Below are 861 nucleotides of genomic sequence, written 5' to 3' on the forward strand. Positions count from 1 at the left end.
GACTGTGCCATTTCACATTTTTTTTTAAAGATTTTATTTATTTATTCGACAGAGATAGAGACAGCCAGCGAGAGAGGGAACACAAGCAGGGGGAGTGGGAGAGGAAGAAGCAGGCTCATAGCGGAGGAGCCTGATGTGGGGCTCGATCCCAGAACTCCGGGATCACACCCTGAGCCGAAGGCAGACGCTTAACCGCTGTGCCACCCAGACGCCCCTCATTTCACATTTTTTAAAAAAGCTTTTATTTATTTAGAGAGCAAGAGAGAGCGAGCATGTGTACATGTGGGCAGGCACGCTAGCAGGGGGACGGGGAGAAGGAGAGGGAGAGAGAATAAAGCAGACCCCCCCACCAACGGGAGTGGGGGGTGCTCCGTCCCACGACCCTGAGATCGTGACCTGAGCCGAAATCAAGAGTTTTCCACTTAACCAACTGAGCCACCCAGGCGGCCCCATATTTTTGGGCTTCAAATCTACATATATATAATAAAAATCACAATATCTCTCACACAAGTATTGTATGATAGACACTAAATAAAAGAAATATAAAATAAGACTTATAGTAACATTTCAATGAACATAACTTTCCTCTTCTCTCCCATCTGATATCACATATATGCACATATATGTGTATAAACATTTCCATATACATATAGAATATATGTACATGTATCTTGAGTAAACATTAGTTTCCACCCATTTGTAAGTAAAAAAATAAAAATATCAAACCATAATCTTACATTTAAATGCATATATTCAATAATCATATTAGCCCTGTGATTTTAAAGGCCATTGGTCGCTATTTACTGGAAGTCAATTTTATTATTTTTATTGCAGGAGATATTCTTCCTCCTATTGAATGGA

Source organism: Ursus arctos, unplaced genomic scaffold, assembly GCF_023065955.2.
Source record: "Ursus arctos isolate Adak ecotype North America unplaced genomic scaffold, UrsArc2.0 scaffold_8, whole genome shotgun sequence".
NCBI lineage: Eukaryota > Metazoa > Chordata > Mammalia > Carnivora > Ursidae > Ursus > Ursus arctos.